At 36.7% G+C, this 21,688-nt stretch overlaps 1 protein-coding gene across 7 annotated transcripts in view; it reads left to right on the top strand.

Annotated features, from left to right (window-relative positions):
- The window catches only part of VTI1A (vesicle transport through interaction with t-SNAREs 1A), a 365,873-nt gene that overhangs the window by 55,061 nt on the left and 289,124 nt on the right, over positions 1-21,688 (top strand). The window lies entirely within an intron of this gene.

The raw sequence follows: 21,688 nt of genomic DNA on the forward strand, positions 1-21,688 counted from the left end.
CTTTAATAAATGTCTTTCCTAAGTGTCTCTATGTGAATTATTCTATTTTCACCATAGGGACTAATCCAGTAGAATTTTGTCCAAAGAGAATGGGGTGAAGATGGCGGTACAATCAATCATTCATCTGCTAGATGTCAGCAAAGGTTTCAAGTAAATGAAGAAATAACCAGGCTTTGGGAAAAGTGGCTTTATCTTATCTCTATACTGTACAGATATTCCAACATTTAGATAAAGGGGGATATTGCATTTTTTAAAAAAATGTATAAGGAAGAATTCAGGTGTTTAACTGTTCTATGTTGCTCCCATCAGTGCTAGATCGCATACCTAACTTTATAAAGTCACATATGCTTTTGTTTCTGAGTGCCTTTCCTGTGTTTCTCTTGTCTTTTTTTTTTTAATCTATTTTCGTTTTACAAAAATATTTATTTATTTGGCAGCATCAGGTCTTAGTTGCCCATGCAGGATCTTCCATCTTCATTGCAGCATACAGGATTTTTTTTTTTTAGTTGCAAGTATGTGGGATCTAGTTCCCTCTCCAGGGATCGAACCCAGGCCCCCTACATTGGGATCTTGGGAGTCTTAGCCACTGGACCACCAGGGAAGTCCCTTACTTGTCTTCTTTGTAGTACTTGATTCATTCCCATCTTCTTGAAACTAGTTTTCTTGACATCATATCACCTTTGTCTCTTCTTGGCTCTTTCAGTAGATTTCAGTAGATCTGTCTCCCTCAGTAAATTCTCTTTCTCTGTCCTTGCCTTAATTTATGTGTTTTTAGGCCATTGTTGTTTTGACTTGTCATCCAAGTATTCTCTCTGGTTAATTTTATGAATTTTATCAATTAACCAGAGAGAAGAAAAAGCTATGACAAACCTAGACAGCATATTAAGAAAAACTATGACAAACTTAAACAGCATATTTAAAAGCAGAGACATTACTTTGCTGACAAAGGTCCGTCTAGCCAAAGCTGTGGTTTTTCTGGTAGTCACGTATGGATGTTGGACCATAAAGAAAGCTGAGCACCAAAGAATTGATGCTTTTGAACTGTGGTGTTGGAGAAGACTCTTGAGAGTCTCTTGGACTGCAAGGAGATCAAATCAGTCAATCCTAAAGGAAATCAGTCCTGAATATTCATTGGAAGGACTGATGCTAAAGCTGAAGCTCCAATACTTTGGCCACCTGATGTGGGAACTAACTCATTGGAAAAGACCCTGATGCTGGGAAAGATTGAGTGCAGGAGAAGGGGACAACAGAGAATGAGATGGTTGGATGGCCATCACCAACTTGATGAACATGAGTTTGAGCAAGCTCGGGGAGTTGGTGATGGACAGGGAAGCCTGACGGGCTGCAGTCCATGGGGTCACAAAGAGTTGGACATGACTGAGTGACTGAACAGAACTGAATTTTATGAATGCTCACAGCTTCCACTAATGCCTATATCCCGATGACTTCAAAATCATATCTCTAGCCCAAACTTTCACATTGCACACTGCACCCTTTTTTCAGTTGTCCATTGCACATATCCCAGTCCTATGGATATTCAAATACAGTGTTCTAACCTGAATTCGTTAAACTTACTATCTTTTATTCAAAATTGGTTCCTTTTCCTGTGTTCATTACACTGGCTGATGCATATGTTGGTTATGCTGGTTAATATTCCATCTACTCAGTTACCCATATGGGATGGGATACCTGGGAGACATTTCAGACTTGTTTCTTTGCCTTAACCTCACATCTAATTGCCACTGAGTCTCAGGGATCCTACCTCCAGAATCTCTCTCCCCTCCATTCTCACATGCTCTATTAATTGAGGACCACCTGATTTCTCGCTTGACTTCTATTAGCAAGCCTGATTTCTGCCTTCTGACCAGTCCTCCTTCCATCTGTTTTCCACCTGGAGTCTAGAGGAAACTTCCTACTAAAAAAAACAAAAAAGTAAATCTCATTAGGTAAAATTTTTTGAGACTTTCCAGTACCTATGGAAGTCAAATGTTTGTCAGCCAAGCAGATCCAGCTAAAATATTTCTTTTCCTATTCAGAGTATTTGATGTATTGAAATTGGTTGCAAACATATAAACTGATAATACATAGAGTGATAATAATATAATAATATCTACTTTCAGCTCAGTTCAGTCACTCAGTCATGTCCGACTCTTTGCGACCCCATGAATCGCAGCACATCAGGCCTCCCTATCCATCATCAACTCCATATCTACTTTAAGTATCATTATTTATTATAGATTTGTTGTTTGGTCTGAGTACAAGATGGTCAGTAAAACTTTATGACTTTATTAATAGAATTTCTTCCAAAAACTAGTACTTATTTTGTGTCATCATGACATATTCAGTTTTATAACTAATTCAAATATCTCTGGTCTTTCACGGTAAACCATTTAAATAATTTTAAATCTTTATATTCTCTTTTAAGGCAAATTCTAGGTTAAGGCATTTACCAAAAAAAAAAAAAAGAAAAAGAAAAATGAAAGAAGTAATAAATGAGATACCACTTCCCAAATTCATTTCTCTTCTGATCAGTATTTTGACATAGTTTGAGTACTATATTAATAGTTGTATTTTTCAGGAACTGTGTGATTTCATTACTAATTGGAAAAGAAGCTTTTCTTTTGGCTAGCTACCCTTTATTTCCCCTGAAATTGAAAACTTTGGCATCAAAGTTTACTTTTAAATTGAATAGTAAGATTGTTTTTGTTGGTTGGAATTTATGAGCATCTTATTTTGTGAAATAATGCCTTAAGCAAAAATATAGGTGTTTCTTAAAAGGGATAATGCAGGAGTTTAAAGTAGTGTTGAGAAATTTGTATGGAGGACCTTTAAGGTAGATATTACTTCAGTTTCTGTAATCTTTATCCTCCAATTTCTACCAACTTTTCAGTGTCATTTTACAAATAAGAATAATGTGATTAGCCATCTGTGAAGTGGCAAAATATGTATCGGTACATGTTTCCTAAAATTCTTACTTTTTAAAAAATCTACTTTTTTTTTTTTTACTTGTCTTAGATAAATCAGAGATTAGTATTTGCGGTTATATCTGTGACCATCTACTCAACAATCCCTACTGAAAAAAAAAGAAAACTTAGTAAATCAAATGGAATTGAATGGTTAACGTTTGTGATAAATGTGGTACAGTAGAAGGATGCCTACTTATATTTTTACATATGAAGAATTTCTTATGAATATGGCTGTCATCAGATCACACGTTTTTAATCATTTTTCTAAAAGTAGGACAATATTTCCATACATTTCTTCATTTTCCTCCCAACTCCTTGTGAATGGCAGGGTCTTGTCTTTATTAGCATTGGCTTCAATCCCTGGAATCAAATGTCCACAGCTGGTCAGAAGAATGGCTGGTTTCTTCTTATCCATATCTGTGGAGGCTTCCTCTGTGTTGTGTGCTGTTGCTTCAGTTGTGACCAAGTCTTAGCGACCCTATGGACTGCAGCCCTCCAAACTCCTCTGTCCATGGGATTTTCTGGGCAAGAATACTGGAGTGGGTTGCCATGCTCTCCTCCAGGTATCGAACCCTTGTCTCTTCCATCTCCTGCATTGGTGGGCCGGTTCTTTATGGATAGTGCCACCTGGGACGCCCTGCAGGCTTCCTCTATCCCCCCAGTAATGAGAACAGCCACGGGTCTCTTTTCTGTTATAAAAGGCTTATGGTTTTCTGGACTGTATTTTACTTAGATGTCTGTTTCATCAGCTCTCTGTTAAGTTTTTAAAAATTATGATTTTTGTAGCTTCTCCAGCTTGTTTTGTTTGTTAAGGTGAAAGCAAGGGTCTCTTGTGATTTTCTACATTCTTTGGGAAGCAGTAGTCCTGTGTTAGTCTTTATGTAGTGGCACCTCCTCTGCTTCTCTGAACAAACTGTGTCCAGTCAGCTTTCTGCCAGCAGCCAGCTTCCACCTTCTCACAGCCACTGTCTCAAATGAGACGTACAGATTTTGTGTTTCACAATGAGCCCCTCACCTTTATAAAGTGTATTTTAGTGGTACTTTTTGAGCTCAGCTCTGGGTGCATCCTCATATCGTCCTTCAGGCATTTTGTTATCAAGTGGCTCTGCATGATCCCATCTGCTTTGGGACATCTCGCCTCATATTTGGGGATCTATGAATAATATCTGTTTTCTAGTTTTGCTGAGAATGGGAAATTCAGAGTATATTTGTTCTTGTTATTCACCCACCTACCCAAACCCAGAGTGAGAGGAGAGGGAGAAGTAATGACTTAGAGGGAACCCGTTAACTTGTGCAGCTCTGTCCTTATTGCAAGTCCCATTTAATCATGCCAACTAAGTGTTTGTCATTTCTTTTATGCACCTATAAAGAAGGAGACTCAGAAAGGTTAGATATCTTCTCTTCAGTCACACAAAAAATAAATGGTAAAATTGGGATTTGGATCGTAGTTTAATTCATACTGTCAAGTGCTGATAATGAAGCACATTACCTTTGAAGCTTCTTGGTTATAGTACTGTCTGAATTCTTTTGCGTTGGGGATAACATCTATAAATATTTTCTCTGGAATCACATATATAAGTGTTTGCTCTTCTAGAGGCAGAGGAAATGGGTGAATGAGAGCCTAAAACCTCAGAGAACACTGAGGGTCAAAGCACAGAAAATCAAGTTCAAATATAGGTATAAAGAGTCAAAGGAAAGAAGACCAAAAAATGAAAGTCAAAATTGAGTCCCAAGGGCAAAGAAGAATTGGAATGGAATGGCAATCTGGTCTTTATAGTCAGAAGTTTGGGTGATAACGGGGAGCAGGACTGAAGTGGCTATGTTGGGCATACATGTGTGGGACCATCATAGAATAAAGAGCTGAGGTAGACAAATCCAGAGTTTTATATGCAGAAGAATAGACTTGCTGGCGTTCTCAATAATTATATTTTCTCAATAGTAATTATTATGATGATTAGAGCAATTATTGTTCTTTAATTCCTAGTATGTGTTTAGCACTATACTAGTCATTTTGTAAACTTTACCTTGGCTGCTTCACAGGGGCTCAAAAACTTCCTAGTTAATCATAACTAGAAATGGACAAACCTGGAATTCAAACTTAGGCTCATCAGATGCCCAAATTGGAGGACTTTCTAATTTATCATATTGTTTCTTCAAAGGACAAGAAAACAAATTTAAAAGGGTAATAGTAATTAGTCCTAAAACTCAAATAAAAATTAGTGTATGTACAGAGTGAAGTAAGTCAGAAAGAGAAAACCACATATATATTAACACATGTATATGGACTCTAGAAAGATGGTACTGATGAAACTGTTTGCAGGGCAGCAGTCGAAACACAGATACGGGGAACAGACTTGTGGGCACAGTTGGGGAAAGAGAGGGTGGGATGAACTGAGAGAGTAGCATGGAATCATATATACTACCATAGATGGTAAAATAGATAGCCAGTGGGAATTTGGTGTATGACACAGGGAACTCAAACTGGTGCTCTGTGATGGCCTAGTGAGGTGCGATGGGGTGGGAGGTAGGAGGGAAGTTCAAGAGGAAGGGGATGTATGTATACCTATGACTGACTCATGTTGATATATGGCAGAAACCAACACAATATTATAAAGCAATTATCCTCCAATTAAAAATAAATTTAAAAAATAGTCTCTCTCTCTATATATATATAATTTAATGTTAAATGTATTCAGAGCAGAAGTAAGAAAGAACAGTAAAAACAGGGGCGTCCTCAGCTTTACAGATCATAAGATTGAGTACATTTTGGTTCATGGTAGAATCTGGGAGAATCTACTAATGACCGTCTCTGAGTATTGTTGAAGTTACCATTGTTCAATTGCTCAGTCATGTCTGACTCTTTGCGACCCCATGGATTGCAGCACACCAGGCTTCCTTGTCCTTCACTATCTCCCAGAGTTTGCTCAAACGCATGTACATTGAGTTGGTGAGGCCATTCAACCATTTCATCCTCTGTCGTCTGCTTCTCCTCCTGCCCTCAATTTTTCCCAGCATCACAGTCTTTTCCAATGAGTTGACTCTGCATTATTTGGCCAAAGTATTGGAGCTTCAGCTTCAGTCCTTCCAATGAATATTCAGGGTTGATTTCCTTTCAGATTGACTGGTTTGATCTCCTTGCTGTCCAACGGACTCTCAAAGTTCTCCAGCACCATGCCTAAAGATAATTCAGGAAAAAAATTCTCTGGTGAGCCCCTCAGATGATGAAAGGATTGAAAAACTAGACGGACGAGAAAAGGTCCTGGGATCATTTTCCCTGGACAGAAGGTTGTGAAGTTGTTGTGTCTTCCAGTCTGTGAACAACTGTTACGTGAAGTGTGGTCTGCCCCTGTTTTGGGGCTCTACACTATGTGTAAGTGCAGTACCATAGATTTAAGTTTAATTTAGGGAGCTACTTTCTGACAGTAATCCTTGTCTGTTGGTAAACCTCCTTCCCAAGGTCTTATGAGATGTATTCAGTGTGTGGTGATATCAGGGAGCGTGGCACTAGAGGATCTCCCAAGGTCCCTTTTAGCCTTAAGGTCCTCTCATTATTGCATATTTATAGACTGCCAGAATTGGCTGTGTTCTTTCCAGAGGTGGAATTACATCCTGTCCCTGTCCTTGGCTATCACAGTCAAAATTAGACAGATCAGCGACATCTTGGTTGCCAAATCAAGTCAAAGTTTAGTGGGCACGTGTCTAACTCTGTGAGAGTGTGTTTTCTTCAGGAACGTTAGAGCATGACCTAAGAGTACATTAAAAGATCTTTAGTTAGTGCAAAACACCCCAATGAGATTTATATTAGATTCCTCTAGATATTTTCATAAAATAATAATAATAAATCATTGATTACTGTCTATTAAGCAATCTAATTTAGAAATATTGTCCTCAAAAATTTATTCAGAATAAAATGAAGGGAAAAAAAGAATTGTTTTAAATGGTAGATAATATTCCATTATTTTGAGCTGATAACTTTGAGTTTCTCTGACTAGGGATGGTTTAAAGTCTGTTCTCACAGCTGAACTATAAAAGAAGATTATGTTGCTAATTTAAAACTCGCAAAAGTAATCCTGTGTCATTATGGAAAAAAGCTTAAAGAGAGCACCATTATATATAATAAAAATTAACAGTTTAAATTGTCTAAATTGTCTCATACTTTTGTTTAACATGAACTATTATCCCTCTGATCAAGGGTTTATTCTGCACATTTAGATAATCTCAGACATTAGCTAGCTGTAGAAAACTAGCTTTGTCTCCTTAGCCCACTAATCTTTTCATACTTTTTAATCACTTTAAGCTTTTTATTTAACACTATTTTCAAGTTTTCAGAAAAGTTTAAAGAATAACACAAAGAACATACATACATCCCTTACCTAAATTTGCCTATTAATATTTTGTGTCAATCACTTTATCATTTTTCTATGCTTTCTCTATTGATCTTATCCACTCTACATATGTCTAGTTTTTTCTGAACTGTTTGAAAGTAAGTTGACTACATCTGTTCATGTTTTTAAATTAATGCAATACTATAACTTTCTTCAAAGTAAAAATAATTTTTCTCAGATAGTTCTGTCATTTACCAAAATGTGGAGGCAACTTGGAACATTATATTTTATCTTGCTTTTAACCAGTTATCTATTTTAGTTACCACTCTTGAAGTCCTTTTCATGTCTTGTATCTGGATTCTACTATTTTTTCAGATTGTCCTTTTTCTAACATCTGAAGTCTTGCCATAAGTACTTGTTGATACAACATAAAAAGTTACAGCTTTGTCATGTAACATATTACAAAATTTTGTAAAGTGCTAAGTTCTTGTTACATAATTTCAGTTAAAGAAAAATCATTTGCAAATATAAATATTTGCATTTGAGTAGTTGAACTAATTAGATTTCTACTTAGTAAAATGACATGGATTCAATTGAAGTTTTTGACCTGTAAGTTTGTTCATTTTCTCTGTCAGCTCGATATGGATTCACAGAGTTGAATTTGCATGTTTACTTACTTGCTTCACAGGAGTGTCTGATCCCACATGTCTAAACCTGAATTTCACTGAAAGAGTAACTCCAACAGAAGTTCCAGAATGAAGATGCAGCTTATAGAAAAGGAAATGAGAGTCAACTCAAAAATATTAAGGGAGGGGATTAAACTATTTCTATACTGATGGGCAAACTGATGCCATTTTTAAGTTGTGAAAATTTTATTACTTTACTTTTACTGATGTAGTTTATCATCTTTGATGTCTGAGGTTAACCAATTTAGAATAGATCAACTCTGAATATTTTCCCAAATAGCCTGAGATCTGGAAGAGATTGAGTGTAACAGTGATGAGGTCAGTTCTCTAGTTTTCAATTATTCTTTATGAATGTTGAAGACACAGAGCCAGAATCAATTTAGGCTCAGGGAGAATGATTGTTTTACTACTCAGATTGACTGTTTTGTAGGCAGAGGCATCACCTACATTCCCCAGAGGATTACAGAGCAGAGAATAAACTCAAAAGTGCAACACAATGTCAACTTTTTCATGTAGCTGATGAATTTTGACTTGGAATTTTGTTAGAAAACCCTGTTCTCCTCTGATAACTTGTAATTCCTGTCTGTTAGTATTTTTTTCTTGTATGTTTATTAGTATTAAGTATACTTCATGCTTGCCTTATGTTAAACCACCTCCAGAGACTAGATAGAATTAGTTCTAAGAATATTTTTCTTTTTGTAGCACCCACACACAGGATATGTGATCTATAGTAATTCTTATTTATTTGAAATACAGGGATTTGTTTGTGTCAGTAGAATATAGGTTTGTTGTTTTAAATTGCCGGATTTTGTTTTTGTTGGCATGTTCCCCAATACAAGTTGTATGGCTGACAAAAAAATCTATTTGTATGACAGTTCAATCTAGATAAGTGTCCTCTGTTGTCTAATGATACAATTTGGGGTCTCAGAGATAAAAGCAAACTGAATTCCAGGCTTGTAGCAGAGTTTCTTCATGCAGATAGCAGAAATAATCCATATTCCTTAGGTCCACAAATCAGACAAACAAAGGAGAAATATGCATGCACATCATCTCATTTGAAAGGTGGTCTTTTAGCTTCTCCATAATGAGAAATGGGAATACTTAACTTAGGAGAACAATACAACAGCCAATGTGAGATGTGCCTATATTTGAAATGAAAGAGAAATGTGAGCTTGACTTATAAAGTTGGACAGAGTTCTAATGCTTAGCATTTTCCCATAGTTATTGGCTTTTGTTGAGTGAATTAGCTTTCTGTTTTAACATGTGTACTCTGAAATAAATTATATCTTTAGACAATGATTCTTTTATAGCTTTGATACTCTGCTGTAGATAGGGTTGGGTTGAAAAGGTCTCTTTTACTCCCCAAGATGAGGCACTGAGAATTTGTACCTGTTGGCTTACTTCTGCCTAAAACCCTGTCAGTCTTTCCATACAAGTATCTGTCAAATATAATTCACATATAAAGAGAATGGTGAAATACTTGGTAACAGCAGTTTCAGGGAAAGAATTGTGACTAGCACATAAGGTAACAGACATCTTGGAAATATGGCTAAGACATCTTGGAAATGTGGATATTCTGAAAAATAAGAGTTTAATTCAAAGAGCCTCGTGATTGGATTTGGAGAGTAATGGAGAGAGTAGGAAATTTTTTAGGATTTTTATCTGGGTTGACAATGTACATGATAACACCATACACCAAATTAAGGAAAACAGGAGGAAGAGAAGTATATAGGAGAAAGAATATGCCCCACTTTGTCTGTGTTAAGTCTGAGATGTCTTTTGGTTATCTATGGCACCAAGTAGAAATTAAATTTATGCAGAAAACATGTCTTTGCCAGCCTCTAGTTTGTGATTAGAACAATGGATATAGATGAGATCAAACAGATGAGTGAGAATAGGGCTAAGGCTGGAAACCCAGGGCAGGCTGAGAGAGTAGTTATGATGAAGGAGGCTGAGAAGGAGAGACCAGGGCAGGAGGAATTTCAAGGGAGCATGGTGGTGTAACTGCTAATGGGTAAGTGGGCAACCATGTCAGATGCTATCCAGAGGTCTAATAAAAAAGAACTGAAAAGTGGCCATTGGAGCCAGAGTTGGTAACAAAGTAATTTTTGTACTCACTTATTTGTGCAACAAAGTAAATGAAGTGTAGTATTGGCTCATAAGCCAAAGAATAAAGTAAATATCCATGGATACTGATATCAACTAATGATTAGATAGACAGATCTCATGCTGGAGAATGCCAGATAACTTATGTAGATACTCCTTCCTCAAGGAGGTGGAGCATAGCTCCCCACTCCTCAAATGTAGACTGTGCAGAGTGCATACAGTACAAGAAAGGGTAGAAGAGTAGCTTTACAGTGGAGAAACATAACACTTCCTTACCAGGTGATCAAGATGAACATCAACAGTGATGTCATGTCGATAATCTGTACCCTTGATATGATGTTGATGAAAACAGCATTTTGCCTCTGTGGTCTTCCACCCTGAAACTTAAAACCCCAGTCTGGTCATGAGAAAAACCTCAGAGTAATCCCATTTGAGGGACATTCTGTGAAACACCATACTCTTCAAAAATGTCAAGGCCGTCAAAAACTAGGAAAGCCCAAGAAATTGTCATAGCCAAGAGGAGCCTAGGGAGACATGACTCCTAAACATAATATAGGATATTAGATGGTGTCCTGGAACAGAGAAAGAACATTACTACTAATGAAATTGATAAAAGTATAGACCTCAGTTTGTAATAACATATAATAATGAACAGATGATTCATTCATTGTGACAAATGTGCCACACTAATGGAAGATGTTATGTTAATAGTAAGGGGAACTAGGTTTAGGTTATATGGGAACTCTCTTCACTATCTTTGCAACTTTTATAGCAATCTATAACTATTCCAAAAGAGTTATTTTAAAATGGTTTTGTTAACTAGGAAGTGATTGGTGTTCCCAGGGACTCCTGCGGTGTGATAGGAAAACATCAGTTTGTTGGAAGTTAGTAAGTGACTGCACCATGAATAACTATTGTTAGTGTTTGTAGAGAATACTCTTTCAAAAAGCTTGGCTAGGAAAGGCGGGATGGAGAACAGTTAGGCATTAGCTGGGGAGAATAGTGCAGGGTGAAATGACATTTTAAAATATGTAAAGTTGGATGTATATTACTGTGTGTAAAATAGATGACCAGTGCAAATTCAATGCTTGAAGCAGGGCACCCAAAGCTGGTGCTCTGGAACAACTCAGAGGGATGTAGGGGAGGGAGGTAAGAGGGGGACTCAGGATGGTGGGACACATGTCTGATTCATGCCAATGTATGGCAAAAACCACGACAATATTGTAAAGTAATTAGCCTCCAATTAAAATAAATAAATAACATTTTCTAAAAAGGCAGACCATATCAAACTCTTAACTTAAAAAAAAATTTAAAGTTGGGGTACACTTAAAAATGTTTGCATTCTTAAAATTACGAGAATAGTAATTTTGACTGAAAATGGAGAATCTTTTAGAGTCACGACATGTTTATGAATCAGATATGAATATTTATATTTATTTAATCCTATTTTATACTTATGGATCACCTTGGTATAGAAGTAATCTTCAAAATATTTCCATGGAGAATTTGGGCTAGAAGAGTTTTATTGCCTAAGTATCACCGTCATATTGGCTATATTTATAAAGCATTAAGATATAGCATACACCTTTGAATCATGAGCACTGTAAAGTCATTGTAGCACGGTGGATTCTTCCGTGGATTCTTCACATCAGGTGGCCAAAGGATTGGAAGCTTCAGCTTCAGCATCAGTCCTTCCAATGAATATTTAGGACTGATTTCCTTTAAGATTGATTGGTCTGATCTTGTTTGAGTCCAAGGGACTCTCAAGAGTCTTCTCCAGCACCACAATTTGAAAGCATCAGTTCTTCAGCGCTCAGGCTTCTTCCTGGTCCAACTCTCACATCCATACGTGACCACTGGAAAATCCATAGCTTTGACTAGGTGGACCTTTGTCGGCAAAATGATGTCTCTGCTTTTGAATACACTGTCTAGGTTTGTCATAGCTTTTCTTCCAAAGAGCAAGCATCTTTTGATTTCATGGCTGCAGTCACCATCTGCAGTGATTTTGAAACCCAAGAAGAGAAAATCTGCCACTGTTTCCACTGTTTCCCCATCTATTTGCCATGAAGTGATGGGACCAGATGCCATGATCTTAGTTTTTTGGATGTTTAGTTTTTAAGCCCGCTTTTTCACTCTCCTCTTTCACCATCTTCTAGAGGCTCTTTAGTTCCTCTTCACTTTCTGCCATTAGGGTGGTGTCATCAGAGGATTCTTAACACATCTTTATAACTGGTGTGGCTCCTCTCCTGCCGTGTGGGTAGATTGTTGTTCTTTTATGGTGTAGCCTTTTAAGATTAATCCTGAAACATGTCTAAGTTACAGTCATAGGTATGGTTGTGACTTACTGTCTGAGATCAAACACTTTATTCTATCAAACAGTCTGCATTAGGCATGTGTCACCCTTGGACTTTCAAATTTATTGATGTCAGTATTCCAGATGTTGACAACAAAATATAAGTAAAGATGTGCTTGTCTGTTTGTTTTGGAGGAGCGTGACAAGAAACACAATCTATAGACTAATCAACTTTGTAGTTGGTGATACATTCATAGAACTAGGTGAATGGACAGCCAGCCTTGTGCTGGGGAATGGGTGATAAGACACCCACAGCTTATCTTGGTGGTCTGGTAAAGTGAAAGGAGGGTGGGCATTGGGAAATGAATTCTGTCATTGTTCTGCCTGTTTTCTCATAAGTTTGTGGCCTTGAGTAGATCGCTCATCTGGCTTTAGTCAGTCAGTCAGTTCAGTCACTCATTGGTATCTGGCTCTTTGTGACCCCATGGACTGCAGCATGCCAAGCCTACCTGTCCATCGCCAACTCCCAGAGTTTACGCAAACTCATGTCCATTGATCGGTGATGCCATCGAACCATCTTATCCTCTGTCGTCCTCTTCTCCTCCTGCCTTCAATCTTGCCCAGCATCAGGGTCTTTTCAAATGAGTCAGTTCTTCTCATCCTGGTGGCCAAAGGATTGGAGTTTCAGCTTCAGCATCACTCCTTCCAATGAATATTCAGGACTGATTTCCTTCAGGATGGACTGGTTGGATCTCCTTGCAGTCCAAGGGACTCTCAAGGGTCTTTTCCAACACCACAGTTCCAAAGCCTCAATTCTTCAGTATTCAGCTTTCTTTATAGTTCAGCTCTCACATCCATACATGACTACTGGAAAAACCATAGCTTTGACTAGACGAACCTTTGTTGGCAAAGTAATGTCTCTGCTTTTTAATATGCTGTCTAGATTGGTCATAACTTTTCTTCCAAGGAGCAAGCGTCTTTTAATTTCATGGCTGCAGTCACCATCTGTAGTGATTTTGGAGCCCCCAAAAATAAAGTCTGTCATTGTTTCCAGTTTCTCCATCTATTTGCCATGAAGTGATGGGATGAGATGCCATGATCTTAGTTTTCTGAATGTTGCATTTTAAGCCAACTTTTTCACTCTCCTCTTTCACTTTCATCAAGAGACTTTTTAGTTCCTCTTCACTCTCTGCCATAAGGTTGGTGTCATCTGCATATCTGAGGTTATTGATATTTCTCCTGGCAATCTTGATTCCAGCTTGTGCTTCATCCAGCTCAGTATTTCTCATGATGTACTCTGCATATAAGTTAAATAAGTAGGGTGACAATATACAGCCTTGACGTACTCCTTTTCCTATTTGGAACCAGTCTGTTGTTCCATGTCCAGTTCTAACTGCTGCTTCCTGACCTGCATACAGATTTCTTAAGAGACAGGTCAGGTGGTCTGGTATTCCCATCTCTTTAAGGACTTTCCACAGTTTGTTGTGATCCTCACAGTCGAAGACTTTGGCATAGTCAATAAAGCAGAAGTAGATATTTTTCTGGAACTCTCTTGCTTTTTTGATGATCCAATGAATGTTGGCAATTTAATCTCTGGCTCCTCTTCCTTTTCTAAATCCAGCTTGAACATCTGGAAGTTCATGTTCATGTTGTGTTGAAGCCTGGCTTGGAGAATTTTGAGCATTACTTTACTAGTGTGTGAGATGAGTGCAACTGTGCAGTAGTTTGAGCATTCTTTGACACTGCCTTTCTTTGGGATTGGAATGAAAACCCTTTTCCAGTCCTGTGACCACTGCTGAGTTTTCCAGATTTGCTGGCATATTTAATGCAGCACTTTCACAGCATCATCTTTTAGGATTTAAAATAGCTCAACTGGAATTCCATCACCTCCACTAGCTTTGTTTGTAGTGATGCTTCCTAAGGCCCAGTTGACTTCTCATTCCAGAGTGTCAGATCTAGGTTGGTTGGTGATCACACCGTCGTGATTATCTGGGTCGTGAAGATCTTTCTTGTACAGTTCATCTGGCTTATAACCCCTCATCTCTATGTTTGCAGGCTGGTCTAGTTGATGCCCCGTGTCACTGGTCAACTATTACATTCTGTCATTTATGTGATAACCTCAGTGTCAGTTACACAAAATCCTCAAGATCATTTGTTTCTGCGTGTCTGGATCACTTGAAATAATGACTGTGGATGGATCTGCAATGAAAGGATCACTTTTGTTTCCTAATGCTAGGCAGAGTATGTGTATGCACGTACACGCTCAGTTGCTCAGTCATGTCTGACTCTTTGCGATCCCGTGAACTATAGCCCACCAGGTTCCTTGTGCATGGTTTTTTCCAGGCATGAATACTCAAGTGAGTTGCCATTTCCTCTTCCAGAGGGTCTTCTTGACACAAGGATCAGACCTGCATCTCCTGCATTGGCAGGCTGATTCTTTATCATTGTGCCACCTGGTAGATTACATAGGAAGCCTAGATTCAAATTAATTATATATGTCTTCATATTTAATTTCAGTAGTTCTTTTAAAACTGCAAATAAAAGCATCTGTTACATAGCATTCATTTATCAGAGTATCATTTTCCAGTGGGAATATATAGGATATTTATTTGATTATTTCAAGTATAGTCTGTGTAGTTATTTTATATTCAGAAAGACTTTAAGGAACTAGACTTCCTCTACTGCATACTTACACTATTCCAGATGTTGACAACAACATCTGGGCATTCTATCATGAGCAGATTTTCTGAATGAAGTAACTTAATTATTGATTGACAGACTAACATGATATAAGACACAGACACACTGTGTTCAATAGCAGTGTCAAAGTTGTAAACTGTAAGCATATGCAAGCAAGTGGGGCCATGATTCTAACTAACTCAAGTTGCATTTTGAAACACTAATGTTAAACTTAAATTTCAGACATAAGTTTAGAAATGCTGGAGAAGGAAATGAAGAAGTGCTGTTACATGATTTCTGGGCTCTCTGTTTTGCAGATCATTAAATGATGTAGCAGCAATGTGGTCAGAGTTCCTAGTATAAATAAAAGTCTCTTCTAGAACTGTGAAACATAAATAGAGTTGTTCCATATGGATTGCATATGGGTTTGTGTGAGTCTGTAAGTGTATATATATAGATATAACTTCATCGTATGCAAATAAATACTCATGTGATAACAAAGCTAAATTTAAAAAAGATAATTAAGAGAAAATATATGATTTATCTTATTTACAGTCAGAACACAAATATCAATTTCAAATATGTAAAATGTTTTGAAAGTACAAGCAAAAATAGTAAATGAGAATGATTATAATAGAAAGACATTTTTTTTTCTCGTAGTACATACTCAAGAACAATGGGTTATTTCAGTGTTCACACGGTAACCTGCCTTTGCAACTGCTGGAAGCAGGGTGTGTTAATACTTTCTCTCTGGTAGCTTGCATATGGTCCACTGGCCATGAATTTATGATAGATAGATAGTGTGCTTTCCCTTTATTAACACACTACAGTATTGGTGATATGTGGCATGTGCACTTTCCAGCAAATGAGCTTGACCTTTAACTCTAAATAGTCCCTTGAGCAAGAGCAAGCCATGTTTAGTGGAATGATTACTTAGAAGAGACAGATTGGAAGTTAGTTTCTCTGATAACATTAAAGAAATGCAATAAAGTTTTTATCACTGGAAGTGGTCCAAAAATTGTGGCACCATAAAATAGATAGTTGGGCAAAATAATGTGGTAGTAGAATTATAATTGTTGGATTAAATAATGTGACTTTTAAAATAAATTTTGGTATGTATTGGCAAATCATTTTTAAGGAAGAATGCACTAATTTAGACCCTCAGTCATGTATGTGTACTGGTTTATTGCATCCTTTTCAATATTATGAACAAATATTTAGTTAAACATCCTTTGTAATGTTATCACATTCAAGGCATTATGGTAGGTTTCCATTTGTTTATAATATTTAAATCCTCACAAAACCCCTGGGAAATAAATATTGTTACCGGTTTTTTAGAGATTGTGGAAACTAATATTCAGAAAATTTCATTTGACCAAGATCACATACTGAAATACCATTTCTGTTCTTTTCACTCAGTGCCCTGTGCTTTGTTGTCTTAACAATTTTCCAGGGATGAAGCATTTACCTAACAGTTGACTTTACCTTTATATGTATCATTTAGCATGGTATTTTTAAGAGCATTATTATAATTTATTTTCATTATCTTTTATTTTGGGCCACACTGTGTAGTTTGTGGGATCTTAGTTCCCTGATCAGGGTTTGAACCTGCGCACTTGGCAGTGAAAGCATGGAGTTCTAACCACTGGACGAGGGAATTCCCAGTATGATACGTTTTAATCTTAAATTGCTTTTTTGCTAAAAAGTAGTACAGCATGGAGAATGGTGTAATAAACAACTTCACAAATTTCTTTCTATTTTTTCCTCCAAAATTTAAGTTTCCTGCCCTGAATTGATGAGCCTTTTTAAGTCCTGAGTGGAGTGAGGATGAAAGACTGAAATTGCCAGTGGAGAAATAGAAGGGAGGTTAAAAATGCAATGCCTTGTGCCAAAGATAGATGCATTTTAGAAAATGCCATCTGGGCATTATGGAAGTATGATATTATTTAATTAGAACCAGATAAAATTAGGTAAGAAATGAGTGCCAGCAATTATATGACTAGCTAATAATTTCATGGTATTCTATAGCTATCCCAAAGTGTTAATTATAACAGAAGCAGTTAAATTCTTTGGAGCAGTTAAATTCTTTGGCTATGAAAGCATAACAGTTTTTAATAGGTGTATCACCTGGTAACCTGGGGCATTATTAAATATAGGGAAACTGAAAGACATGGTAGAAGCAATGGAAAAGTCTGGCCAGACTGGGTAATTTGTTTTAGACCTATGGAGAAATCTAGTAACCATTTCTTCTATAGACCAATTTGATTAGGAAGTAGGACAAGCTGTTCTTTCATTACTTACCAAAACCACAGTACACTTTGTATCAATTATTTGGCTGTCTGCAGCACATAGATTAGAATAAAGGGCTTTCTTAGTGTTTGTGACTGTTGTGGATTGCTGATTAGTAATTAAAGTACTGAATGAAGAAAATCAGGCCAAAATTGAATGGAACTGAGAAAGTCTTAATTCGGTAATACAGATGTTAGAAACAGATTGTCTTGAGCGGCCCATTCAGCACAGTAACATTTTACATAACCATGGAGTGTTTGCCTCCCATGTTAAACTCACGTCCAATGCCTTAGAGATTGTTTCCTCTCCCATGCCTTGTGATGTAGCTGTTTGGGTATTAATTTAGTGAAATATCCTGTCTGCCAGGTGTGGGAACTAGCTGATTTTATTGTAATACCAGATCATTACTTAATTCATATGCAACAGAGCGCAGCACATGGAAAGCATTATAAATCTATTTACAATGTGGCTGGTCTGATGATAACATTGTATTAAATTCCCAGGTGAGGCAATTTAAGCAATTGCTTTGCCATGTGCAGGCCATGGAAATTAAATTCTCATATACGCTCTAGTAATAAACCAACTTCATTGTTATGCTTATGCTGGTGGTGAGTGCTAGAAATCCTCATTCTGGTTACGTATACCCTGTTTCTCATGTAGATTCATCCAGGAGGCGGTACCACAGATCACAGTTCTTAATTAGTTTAAGCTAAGTTAATTCATTTTGTTTCTAGTTTAGCAGTGCCTGTCCAGGAACACATTCAGTTCAGTTGGGAAATGTTAAGGTCAAGTAGATAGATTGTTTCAAGCCAAATTTCCAGAGAGAACTGAGCAAGTGTATCTGTTTGAACTTGGCTTTAAGAAAATCAGCCAATCAGTATGCAAACGTTGTGTTCATCAAGTACAAAAACTGCTTGGCATCTGAAATTCTTACTTTCTTAACCAAAGACTCATTTTTGTCATCAGTTTAAAATAATCCGTTGACATTTTGTGCATCTAATGTCTTAGGGATAACAATCAGTTGTTGATTTGTCTTATTTTTTAGGGTTCATATATGGTCTGTAGATTTCTCTGTCCACCCAGATATATAAGTTAGAAGGAATAAACTTTACACAAACACACAACTAAAAGTGAGGAATACCCTTGTATTTAACAATCTGTATGTGTGAGAGAAAGTGTGTGTGTGTGTGTGTGTGTGGCACATATTGTCAGTTGAAGCTTTTCCACCCTTATGGTACAGACCTGAAATTGCAATAGATTACAAACTGCAGAGAGCTTCTGTCTTCTCCAGAAGCCACATATAAAGCACCAGTAGACAGTAGTAACTGACAACTAAGACTAAAAATGTTGACAATTTCTTGATTTGCCTGGTTAGCTTATGTATAGAAGTCATTAACTATTTATAAAATGCATTATGAATTGGGTTCCTTCAAACTGTAGCTGAGTGTGTGACATTTCCAACTCAAATTCTCATGCTTGCATTTGGCTAAAGTACAGATTTTATACAGTTGATAATAAAGTAAAAAATATTTTAGTTAGTTGATCCAGATACAGTAGGTGTTTCAGTTTCATTAACTTTGAATCTTCCAATTTAAAGTATGGCATAGTACTTAGTAATGTAAAATACTAACAAAAAAATTCCACAAAAGGTAAAACAGTTTATTGATGTTTTGGAGGAAAATTTCATAAAATAAGCAATTTCTCATTCAGATGAATTGGCCTTTTTGGGTGTTCAGTTATTTTAGTGATGATCCTGCAGGCTAAATTACAGTTTATTAAATTCAGCTTACTTAAAATTTCAAACCACAAAAAATTAGGAGAAAAGACCAGTGGCAGGCATTTAAAAATAATTCTTAATAAAGCAAAGTGTGAATTTAAAAGCATTTTGTTCAAAGTGATACTTAAGTGTAAAGAGTTCAGTTTTCAGTATCAGCTATGTCATTTTCCTGAGGAACTATTTCTGATATTTGAAATAAGTTGTCTTTTCATTCTGTAACAGAAGTCAGTCCTATCAGAGAACATTTTATAAACTCAGCATTTCATGTGCTTCATTGCATCCAGAGAGTCATCCCAATGACCAGTTTTTACTAGCCCAATGGTAAAGAGTGACATTTATAGGGCCCACCCTTCAACTCTGGATAACTTCAATTCTCCTGTATTGCTGAGCATGTACACTCCTAATTGCTGGTTTTTAAAAGCAATGGATTCTAACCCAAACAAGATTAGTTATTTAGGCATCCATGTTTGTAATTTTCTTCTTTTGAAGTACAGCAAATCAAAATAAGAATATAGTGTAATTGAACAATCTATGCCAATTTGTTGGTATTTTGGTAAAAAAAGGGAAAAACAAAAACAATCTCCATATGATATTCTTGCATACTGTGGAATGTTTTAGTCCCCCATGGTGATGAAATGAATAATTAAAAAGGCAGCTCTGATACCACAGAATGTTAAAAGGTTTTCATTTCCTTTAATGCTGTAAAATACTTTTGCTGGATAGTTTGAAACTATTGTATCAAGGAGCCCCAAATGGGCAAAAGAAAGGTTTGGCTTGAATGAAATATTGTGCTAAGGCCCCGTAGTGTACTGTCCTTGTAATTTAGCATTTTTCTATACTTTACAGAGTCAGTAGAAATAGCTAATTAATAGTAGCTTCAGTAAATACAATAAGAGAAGCCAACCTAATATCTGCTGTTTGTGGCAGTGAGAAGCCTGCCATATTCAAAAAGGAATGAGTTGGGTCACTCCTGAATAGTTAAGACAGCTGATATAGATGTCATTACTGACCTCAGGCTAATGACCTACCTTTCCTGTTTTATCCTTTCTGCAACATTGTTGGTTTCATTTATCTACTTACAGACTTAATACATTTGCCAAGGTATAATACACACATTTGTAGCAAGAAGTAGGGCTTGGGGCAGAGACCTAGAATAGGAGGGGATACCACCATCTCCTTTGCAACATTTTGCAACTTTTATATATTTTTATTTCCTCTGAGTGTGTATTTAGAGGGTAATAAAACTAGGAGGAAATTTTGTGCAGTAGAAGGACTACTGAGCTATAGTTAGGACCACAGGGTTCTAGTGTCAATTTAACCAAAGCTACCATTAGAATTCCACAAGACTGATTTTTGTTTTCCTTAAAAAATAAAGGGATGTCTAGGTTTATTTATTTTTATTTACACCCCATTCAGCCCTTTTCAACAGGATTCTGCCAGAGAGTTAAGCCTTAATGCCCTGAGGCTTCTATTCTATGTAATGAACTAAACTCTCTCTCATGTCCCATCTTTGGGAGAATTGAGAATAGTCATAAATAATTTTCTGTGTTTTGGGGTTCAGATAGAGAGCCCCAAGTGAGAAAGGCAAACTTTAAAATGATTTAAAATCTATTAGTTTTCCTTGTTGAAAGTTCTTTTAAGTTCCAATATAGTAGGATTTTATGTTTAAGATACTATGATCTCTATGTGGCAAACCTCTGCTACTTATTCACTGGTTTAAAAATCTAATTAAAAATTTTGTTGAATTCTGCTCATAGATTATAGATAGTTCTTTTAAACTACAAAAATTTTTCATATCACATTTGAGCAGGTAAGAAATATTAAGTCCTAAACTATAGACTCGAAATAGGAAAAGATTACTATTTCCCAGCTGCCATTTTTTAATTGACTGATTTTGCTCAGTTAGTTCAGATGCAGAAAAGGCAGTAAAGTAACCTGTACATCCACATTTGGGTCTGAAATAGTGATGCTGAAGTAGGATCTGAGGATGGCAGTCTAGCTTCACAACTAATTTTCAGAGCTTTTTAGCTTTTCCAAATGTGTGCACGTTTAGATAATTCATGAATTGCTTGCAGACATGTCCCTCTGACTTTACTGGTAAAGGTAGATTTCTTGTAAAACAAAATTTCAGTGTGTGAAAAATCGATTCATAGCCTACTTGTCTTTATTTACTGGAATTGTGAAAAGTTGACTCATAGCCTACTTGCCTTTGTTTACTGGGATTGGGAAATTTGTTTTCCCAGATACACATACACACACACTCCCACTACGTTTCCTTAGGCCATTTTTATAGAGGACTAGGAGACATTTAAATTATAGTTTGGAAACAGGATGGGCTTTTAAATTCCATCTCTTTCTGATTAGTAACATCACAATAATGAAGGAAATGGGGATATGCTATTTTCCAGGCATCCCAGTATATAGCTGGAGATATAATATTATCCTAGAAATAGAGATTTTAAAAGACCTATATTGTAGAGTCCATTTCCTGCCACAGTATTAAAGACCCTATGTACTCTTGTTTTAACTGCATCTGGTGAGTGTGGCAGATATACAGCAAAATAGCT

The sequence above is a fragment of the Muntiacus reevesi genome, chromosome 2 (genome assembly GCF_963930625.1).
Source record: "Muntiacus reevesi chromosome 2, mMunRee1.1, whole genome shotgun sequence".
In the NCBI taxonomy this organism is placed as follows: domain Eukaryota; kingdom Metazoa; phylum Chordata; class Mammalia; order Artiodactyla; family Cervidae; genus Muntiacus; species Muntiacus reevesi.